Below are 10,055 nucleotides of genomic sequence, written 5' to 3' on the forward strand. Positions count from 1 at the left end.
AATCTCTGTGGGAGGTAGGAGTGGGAAGAGTACCTGAGGTCGCCCTCCAGGTATATGGCGGTTGCTACGATGGTGCTTGGGAACCACCGGAGGTGGAGGTGGAGGAGGAGAGAGCTCGGGGCGGACTTAGAGAGAGAGAGGGATGGCAGTGGAGAGTAGGTGTGTATTGAATGCCTTGAATGGTTGTTGATCGGTATTGAATGCTTGTCTTTTATATGAGCCTTGGAGATGAGGGAGAGCCAGGTGTAGGGCTCCTCCCCATTGGTGGACAGAGTGAAGGTTGACCTCTTTTCCTCTCTTAGTCCCAAGTCAGGCCTTGGGGCTTGTAACCAAAGAGCCGACAGAGGCTATTTCGGTGATGCATGGAGACCCGTATCATCTGCCGAGTCAGGCGAGGTATGATACGAGCTTCGAGGTGCCAGGCGGTAGGTATGATACTTCTTCCGAGATGTCAGATGGCGGTCAATGCCCTCCTCTCTCTCTAGGACCGATCAAGTTAGAGCTTGCCGGAGGCAAGCTCGTCCTCCTTGACAAACCCCTTGCTCTAGCCTCCAAGCCACATTCCTCCGTAGGTCCCGAGCGGGGTACCTAGGCCCTGCTCCCGGCCTAGGATGGTGTATAGAGTCGCCTTTAAGAGTTCGTGGAGTCTTCGAAGTGTCGAGTAGGAGGTGACCTCACCCCTCCGCGGGTGGAGAATTCTTGGAGAAAGCCTTGCTCCTCCAGAGACGCAGTTTGTGGAGGAAGCTTTGCTCCTCCCGGAGGTGAACATTGTGGAGGAGGCATGCTCCTCCTGGAGGTGAACATTGTGGGGGAAGCATGTTCCTCTGGGAGGTGAATCTTGTGGAACAGGCATGCTCCTCCGGGAGGTGAACTTTGTGGAGGAAGCATGCTCCTCCTGGAGGTGAATCTTGTGGAGGAAGCATGCTCCTCCTGGAGGTGAACTTTGTGGAGGAAGCATGTTCCTCCTGGAGGTGAATCTTGTGGAGGAAGCATGCTCCTCCTGGAGGTGAACTTTGTGGAGGAGGCATGCTTCTCCGGGAGGTGAACTTTGTGGAGGAAGCATGTTCCTCCTGGAGGTGAATCTTGTGGAGGAAGCATGCTCCTCCTGGAGGTGAACTTTGTGGAGGAAGCATGCTCCTCCTGGAGGTGGATCTTGTGGAGGAAGCATGCCTCCTCCTAGAGGTGAATCTTGTGGAATAAGGACATGACGTGCTTGTACTGGACTAGATGAGTGTATGCCTCGGTCTTGCCATCATATTTGGCGAATTTGGGTTGGGTAAACCCTTTTGGTGGGGTGACCGAGTTGATCTCCCTTGTGAATGGAGAGCTCGATAATCTTTCGAGTCTAGCGTCGCGATGAGGTTGGATCGAACGGTTGGGACCGTCTGGACGCTCGTTCGCTACGCACTTATTTGGGACAAGGTTGTCCAACCTTTCATACTCGTTTCTCTTTGGGGTGGTGCTCACCGACTTTTGAGGGGAGCAGTTGTGACGATGTCTTCGGCAGCTATCTCGAGGGGAAGGTTCGAGGCGCTCGGTAACAGGGCTTCGGTTACGGACCTCTACGGGGTGTGAGATGATGGGGCTCTTAGGTCGGGCGTGTTTCAGACGCTCGCGGTATCCCCTTGTTTGGAACTCCAAGAGGCTGTTGTCTCCCTTGGCGGCCCATGTGTAGCTAGGGGTGGACTCACGGTGCCCTTTGCTGATTCGAACCGAGTGGGTGGAAGAGGCGGAGACGCTTCCTGCCCCAAGCCTTTCAAAGGCGGATGGTTTCCCTGGGAGCTGCTTAGGGGAGCGGGAGCGCTCCCTATGCGACGTGCCCCATTTGGTCCTTTCGGCCGTCATTCCTGGTGGTTCAAGACGGTCTTTGACGGAGGGTTGGGACCAGTGTTCCACTGGGCGTCCTCCTTCGAGGCTGCGAGGAAGACCGTGGTGACTTCTCCCACCTCGGCTTCCGGAGGAATGAGATGGGGAGATTTGGAGGAGATGCTTGATTTCCACCAACTCATCTCGGACATGTTTGTGTCGTTCCATCACAGTTGCAAGATCGTCGATCTTCTGCTCAAGGTGGCGGATGTAGGTGTGAAGTTCTGAGGACGGCGCTGCATTTGGCGTAGAGGTTCCGGCCCCGATTCCGACGGACATATGGGCTTTCCCGTGAGCGTTGGCTTCGCCGGAGGCCAGGTTGTGATCTCCGAGGGTGCTGAGCCCGAGGGTGGTGTTACTGGGATGTGGATCTTCAATCGCCACCATTGCTGGTTGAGGGAGTGTTCTCAGTAATCCTTGTACAAAAGGAGAGACCTAATGTTTTTTTTTTTGAAAAAATCATTAGGTCCCCAGCGGAGTCGCCAATTGTAGGGGTTCGAGTTATCGGGATCTAGATCATGATGTTGGTTGGGTGCCTTCCTCCATTGATCTGTCTCGGACCACCAGACCTGCAATAAGTCACTAGGGCTGGGTTCAGCCCAGTGACCCTCCGATGATTAAGTTAGATCTCAGGGGAAGAATGTAGGTCTAGGGTTTTGGGATAGGATTGCATACCTCTTTAGGTTAGAGTCCCTTCGTATTTATAGACCTAGGTTTGCTTGGCCTCCAAGCTAGCGCGTGGAAGATACGCTCGGGTAACTGCCTCGGATGACGTCATATGTGACGACAGGAGCGAAGCGGTTACGGAGCACATGGGCAAGCTTGATTCTCACGATTACGTTCGCCACGTAATCCTCATGGACCCCCCTTGGCGTGACCCCTCCTGGGAAGCTAAGGGAGCACCGAAGCGAGAGCACGCCACGTCATCGTTAATCGAGCCTCAAACCGAACCATATGGCAAGACTTCTAGCCTCCACCGTCTTGACGACCGCGCCTCCAAGGAGACGTTGGTTCGGAACACATGGCTAGGTTACCGACTCGGTAGCTGAAGCCGCTACAATCGAGAATGGCTTGATCCGAGCAGTTTTTTATTGAACCGAAAAAAATGATCGAGAATGGCTTGATCCGAGCAGTTTTTTATTGAACCGTTCAATAAAAAATTGTTCGGATCAAGCCCTTCCCGATCATTTTTTTTACTGATTTCTCGTGAGTACTCTTAAAATCACGTTCTGATCACATTGAGCGGCTCGGATCATCGAAATTCGATCGGAAAATAGGAGGTCTAGACGGTCTGGACTGTAAGACGTTCGGACCTGAAAACGACTATATATATATATATATATATATATATATATATATATATATATATATATAAACATTTGTTTCGCATAAGAAGATTTCATTTCATTACTAGTATTTATGCATGTAGTTTACTTTACTTTAATTTATTAATTAAATAGGAATAGTAAAATTAAATACTAGATTTAGTAGAGTAATGTTGTTTGGTGTTCCGATGACCTAAATAAACATGTTTGAGTGTCAAAACATTGTCCAGTGGGTCGAAAAATTGGTTTCGGAGTATTTTTTGAAAAAATTAACTAACCTTGCGATGGAGGGTCGCATCCGCAAGATATGACCTGGTCAGACTCTGCAGTTCGCAAGGAAATGCCTGGACCTTGCAGCCTAAACATTGTGGCTGCAAGGTTGTGACTAGTTTTGCAAATTTTTCTGTTTCACCGTGGGTTTGATGCATGAGACCTTATGGAAGCTATATTTGGGCTTAAAAATACATAAATATACTTAAAGAAGAGATGGAAAGGATTATAAAACCTTGAATTGCTCTAATTGGATTGAAATCGAATCTTGGAGAATTGGGGAAGATGACTTCGGGTATGGTGATGGAAAAACCTTGGGATTGAATTGGGCCTTGTTTGGAGTTGCTATGGATTTTAGGAAGTTATTGGTGTGGTTGAATTGGGTTTTGGTTGGGTGTAGGTACGAAACCCACTTTTTTTGCTCTTTTCCTTTCTCTCTCTAAAACTCCATTGATTGGAGCTTCCTTTTTCCAATTCCTTTGAGGTTTGGCAGTGGTGGGAGGTAGAGAGGAGGGGTGTGTGGCCGAATGGCAGTGGGGGTGGGTATTTATAGAGAATTTTGCGAGGGGTGGATAATGTGGCATTTAATAGTAGTGGGTTTTTGGGGTGGTTAAGGGATGAGTTAGGGGTTTAGGGGGCGGGGTAGGGTTGTAGGATGAAGCAAGAGGTGTCACGATGGGGTTGGTGGCCGAATTCTTGGAGGATAAGAAAGAATTTGGTTGGATAGGTTGGGGAGAGAGAGAGAGTGCGAGCGAGCGAGCTTGCTCAGGGTTGAAGGAGGCTGCTGTGAGGTGGAAGTAGTTGGGTGGTAGTCTAGTAGTGGTCATGTGAGCTGGTGGCTTTTCTTGGTGGGAAAGAAAGGAGTTTATGGAGGAAGAAGGGTTGAGAGAGAGAGAGAGAGAGAGAGAGAGAGAGAGAGAGATACATGCATGCACATGCATATATGTATACTTAATAACTTTTATTTATTTAATTTATTATTAATATTATTATTTAAGTTATCCTAGTTTTAATCTTATTACCACCTAATAATTAACTAATTAACTAAGATAAGTTACTAACATTTATTTTTTTAATTCAAAAATAAATTAGGGCCAAAATTTGGGTCGTTACAGGGGGCCTCCCGGGTCCCAGCATGGCTTCGCCCCTGCACTTGATATATCTCATTGAGATCTTTTGAACAGTACAAAAAAAATTTAAATTTTTTTTATTTATATTATTTTTGAGTTTATAAATGTGAAATAAGCTGTTTATTTTTTAAAAAAGTTTGTGAAGCAGATTCTTTATAATAAGCCACTTCTCTTCATTTTCCTCTTGGGAAATCCCTGCAAGAATTAAGAGAGAGAAAGAGAGACAACCACCCCAACCATAACCATGACCATTTTCATTTTCGGCCGGCACATACACCCCCTGTAAATGACCAATTTCCTCCTACATAGACTAGTTTTTAGGCTTAAGTTCTTCACAGAAGTCTACTTCGATGCCTTCATTTTAGGCACAAGAATCACCCAAAAAATGTGTAGGATCAATGGAGATATCACTGACCGAAGTTTTAGTCCGACATTTTCTTGTTGATAAATTGTAACGTCCCGATTTTTTAAGGAATTTCGGAAATATTAACCCTAAAATACATTAAATTTTACAAACTATTAGGCCCCTATTTATCCTTATACAAAAATTACAATTTCAAAATAATACAAAAATCTATGCTCATTTATTTAACAAAAGCAACTCCAGAGCGACTCTAATTTTGACACGAATTCCAAGCAACGTTGGCCCAGACTCCGTTTCAAGGGTCCCACTTGTATCAACTGCTCCACTGTGGAATCCTGCACACTCTGGCAAATTGAACGCCGAAACAAACGATTTGCTAGGATACAAACGTATCCTGAGTGATAATTCTCTAAGTAGAAATTCTAAAACCCAATACCATAGTATGCAGATCAACAATACAACAATTCATAATACACATAAGGTATAAAATAATAACACGTTGTCTTTTTCTTTATTATCCATCATCTTACATGTAATCTAAGGATCATCTCTACGAGATCCTTTCCTCCCACATCCACTAACTACAACCGTCTTATGGGTCCACCATTCCTCTTACTTATCTTATACCAGGGTCCTAGGTGAGCGCACCTAAGTTATATACCGAGCATGTTTTCACTTAAGACCATAACAGGAGGATCGAGTCATCCCATGACGTATCGTACATTAGGGTCGGACATCCACTACCCCACGCTAACTATAACCGTCTCATGGGACCCATTCTATTCTCCAAAGAGAAACTTCCCATGACGTATCATACATTAACGTCTCACTAACTATAATCGTCTCATGGGACTCATTCTCTTTCTCGAAGAGAAACTTTCCATGACGTATCATACGTTAGTGTCTCACTAACTATAACCGTCTCATGGGACCCATTCCCTTTCTCGAAGAGAAACTTTCCATGACGTATCATACGTTAATGTCACAACATATCTCATCACTGGGCCCCGCAGGTAACCCATTTCAACACAAGGCCCCATAGGTTACCCTTGCCATCACCATGGCTCAATTCATAATTCACACAGTACTCACACTTTCAATACTTTACCATTTTTCATTTACTTATCATCGTCTACATGATTCACTACTCGTAACCACCCCGGGAACCTATTTGTCCAATCTACAACCACAACAAAATACCACACGGTTCAACATTTCAACTAAAAGTACTAACATACTAACAACACACAACCATGCGATAAAATTTATCCTGCCATAGAATTAATCATGCGAGTAACAAAATAATATTCAGTCAAACTATTAATTACTACACTTTAAATTAAGTCTATTTCTCTCGTTTAGAAATTTATAAAACATTTCTACTATTTATACATTATCTTTAACTCTCATATTATTCATAGATTTTACAAACTAATTTTTTATTGGAAAATACTTATTGCTAAATTTAGTATTTACTAACTATATGAAGTATTAATATGAGATTTTCATAACAACAAAATTATGCGAGGCTATTCTAGTCAATATTTATTAGAGTTAAAGATTAACTAATATATAATCTAAAATATTTCTTGTTTACAATCTAAATAAATTTTTACTAGTAAAATATTCTTGTTAATATACATTTATCTACCCAATAATTTATTAAACATGTAAAAGTCCACTCAAATACAAATCAACAATTCATTATCAATAATAATTTCATAATCAAACACTTGTTAAACGATCATAAATTTTCACAAGGTATAACACTAATTATTTCAGCACAACCGAACTGAATTTTAATATAAACAGAACTAAAAATAAATTAACAATTTAACAGCAGGTCATCATCTTCAATAAACTTTAAATCTAAGTCTTAACTCCATTAAAATGCAGATTAAAGTTTCGGGTTTTCGGAAAACTACCTCAAACGCGATTCTAAGTCCGAATAAGTGTTGTACGGTATCCGTAGATCGCCGTGGTGGTTTTGAAATCTCGAGACAGCGTCCGGCGGCACTCTGACAGGGCCCGCAGTGGCGGTGTGCCAACGAAACTCATGGTGTGCACACACCTACGGCCACAACTCTCTCTTTCTCTATTCTAGACTCAACAATAGAACTGTGAGTGAAATAATATACTGGTGTTCAATTTTTGAATTTATGTAGGTATGTATAATGCGAAAGAATAAGGTAGTAAGAAGGTGAGAGGATAAGTGTAGAAGTGGTGGAATGGAGAAGGAGAGTGAAGGAGAGGGATACTGATAATGATAAAAGGATAGAGGACAAGTGCCACATTTGGGGGGGGGGGGGGGGGGTGGGTTTCAATTCTAATGTATATGGACGCATGTACAGGGTGAGAATATATCTGGACGCGTGTATGTACAGGATGAGAGAGAGAGAAGTGGAGAGTTAGTTTGAATAGAATTCTAGTTAAGGTTTAGATAGGAAAGATAAGAGATGAATATGAATATGAATCCCTGATTCCCTGTATATCTAAAGTTTAAATATATATCTTATACAATAGTGCAAATAATATCAATTGTACACATAATAATATATTTAATTATTCAATCTAATTAATTATTGAATTAGAAATTTAACAATATAAATTTGTATTTAAAAAATTGGGTCGAAAATTCGGGTCGTTACATAAATACTTGTAATTGTTTTGGAGAAGATATTAATCTACTTTATATATTTGGTTTGTAAAAATTCATAAAGAGCCTCACCTTTGATTTTAGCTTTACACCATCGAAAAATCGGGACCGATCCTGAAGGGTCATAAAAACATAAGCAACAGACAACATTTTAGACCATTGGATGTGGATGTTAAGAACCAAGTTCAACAACAATATCATTTACAATATTGTCGTTAAGGCTCGACAGTTTTTTTTTTTTTTTTGTGCGTTGATGTAGTTGTCACGCACAAAAAAAGAAGAAGAAAAAGAAACTGTCAAGCCGCCATATTGACTCAATAGTTCTTATAGTTAAGTGTTCGTGTCAATTTGGTCCCTGTAGTTATAATTGGCTTGATTTACACTCTGTACTTTCCATTTTGTTTCAATTCGGTCCAATTACTAACTTCCGTTAGTCCGCCGTTAGTCCTTTAAATAGCAAAATCATATAGCCCCCTTTTTTGGGGTTAAAACAGACCCGTTCGACTAAATAAGCCAACTTTCTTATTTTTTTGTCCTTATTCAAATTTTTTTTCGCATTTGTTAGTTTTTGGTCAATTTTTTTGGGGGTTATTGCATCGTCATGACGAGAAGAATCTAAAAAGTAAAAAATTATTATCAAAATTCAATTTTTTTTAATAAAGACGAAAAAATTGGCTTAGGTTTATTTTTCAACATTCCTAATCAGGAATCAATGCATGAGCCAAGTGTAGAAAAATGAATGGAATGACAGACCACTATTTTTTGTAACCACTTGGGCTGTTAAGTTAGGTTTATTGTAACCTAGTTGAGTGGTTTGTTATGTCTATGTATTAGATTATGACATGGTGAATTTGTAACTGAGTTTATATAATATTCTGACTTTTGGACATAGTTATTTATCATATTGTGACTTTTGGATCTATGTCATGTTGTGACTTTTGGATACGGTTCTATATGCATTTTCAGTACTATGCAGAAAAATAAGGCATCTCAGTATTTGTCCACAAGTTGAACATGTAGACAATATCAGTGGTTATGATGCCTCATGACTGATCATGAAAATGCTGAATTCGATGACAATTTTTTGTAGAAAATTATAACCAAATTTCTTCCCAAGTGCCTCATTATCAATGGAGAATGGAAGAATGAGCTGTGTTTTGGTTCAGAGGTATATTAGGGCAAGAGGAGAATGAGTAACCCTATTCAGCTAAATAAGCCAACTGGCTTTATTTTTTTGTCCTTATTCAAATTTTTTTCGTATTTGTTAATTTTTCGTTTTTTTTTTGGGAATTATTGCATCGTCATAACAAGAGGAATCTAAAAAGTAAAAAATTACGATCGAAACCTAATTTTTTTGAATAAAAACAAAAATAAGCCAATAAGCCAATTTTTTCGTCTTTATTAAAAAAAAATTGAATTTCGATCATAATATTTTACTTTTTAGATTCCTCTCGTCATGACGATGCAATAACCCCAAAAAAATTGACGAAAAACTAACAAATACGAAAAAAAATTTAATAAGAATAAAAAAATAAGCCAGTTGGCTTATTTAGCTGAACGAATCTATTTTAACCCCAAAAAAGGGGGCTATATGATTTTGTTGTTTAAAGGACTAACGGCGGACTAATGGAAGTTAGTAATTGGACCAAATTGAAACAAAATGAAAAGTACAGAGTTTAAATCGAGCCAATTACAACTACAAGGACTAAATTGACACAAATACTTAACTACAAGGACTATTTCAGTTTTTTCCCTTTACAATATTGTCGTTAAACTTTTAAAGTATATACCATATGGTATGATATTGTTGTTGAACTTGGTTCTTAACATCCACAACCATGACCATCCTGAGTTTGCAAGCACGATGCTTAATTAACAAGCCCAATCTTTGCAAACTTCGTACAAACCGATTGTAGATTTGGATTTAAGGAATTTCAAGAAGCAATGAAAGAAAGTGGGAGAATTCTAACGTTGCGCAAGGGCAAGCTCTTGAAACTTTAGAGTAAACTCATGGTTTACTCAATTTATTTACGTCTGCACAATGAAAAAGCTAAGGCATCATTTCGTTAAGTACTTAGTTTTTGTTTTACAAGACAGATCATTCTCTCGTAATACATCACATTTCATTCAAAAAATAAATACTTATACGTATTTTAATTAGTGGAACATTCAAGACTTTCCCGTAACACTGCAATAGTAATCTACTAGAATAGAACAACTGTCGGAAGAAGCTAGCCAACTATAGGCTAATAACAATAGTTAAGTTGTTTTCGCTAAATAACATATTATTTGATGCATGCGAGGAGAATGATCTATCTAAAAATTCGTAAAAACATGAATTTTAGTCCATTTAATTTAGCGTAAACGCACCCTTAAAAAGTGTATAATCAGAAACATTTTCACAAATCAATATTCACACCCACTCTTGTGATGTGCGTGCTCTC

This window comes from Rhododendron vialii, chromosome 11a (genome assembly GCF_030253575.1).
Source record: "Rhododendron vialii isolate Sample 1 chromosome 11a, ASM3025357v1".
NCBI classification, from domain to species: domain Eukaryota; kingdom Viridiplantae; phylum Streptophyta; class Magnoliopsida; order Ericales; family Ericaceae; genus Rhododendron; species Rhododendron vialii.